Here is a 513-nt window from a genome sequence, read left to right on the forward strand (position 1 = left end):
CTGCAACCTTCTCCTTCGGAGATGCGCCACAAGTACAACATGCGCTCCATCCCGATCCGCAAGGACGACGAGTTGCAGGTCGACTGCAACCTTCTCCTTCGGAGCTGCGCCACAAGTACAACGTGCGCTCCATCCCGATCTGCAAGGACGACGAGGTGCAGGTCGACTGCAACCTTCTCCTTCGGAGCTGCGCCACAAGTACAACGTGCGCTCCATCCCGATCCGCAAGGACGACGAGGTGCAGGTCGACTGGAACCTCCTCCTCAGAGCTGCATCTCAAGTACAAAAATGTTCTGAGTGAAGAATAAATTCCACTCGAAGGCAAGCACAAGCATATTCGGAGATAAACCAAATCCAGTTGAATCCTAAGGTTCCGACCGTGGATTAAAGTACTCGGGCATCAAGCCCGAAGGAGTTTAACGGTTAGAAAAATTACTCGGCATCCCGAGACAAATTTAAGGTGGAGCATAAAAGTTTGTTCACTCCACAGGAGGAGGGCTGGCAGGCTCGACG

Source organism: Triticum aestivum, chromosome 1D, assembly GCF_018294505.1.
Source record: "Triticum aestivum cultivar Chinese Spring chromosome 1D, IWGSC CS RefSeq v2.1, whole genome shotgun sequence".
NCBI classification, from domain to species: domain Eukaryota; kingdom Viridiplantae; phylum Streptophyta; class Magnoliopsida; order Poales; family Poaceae; genus Triticum; species Triticum aestivum.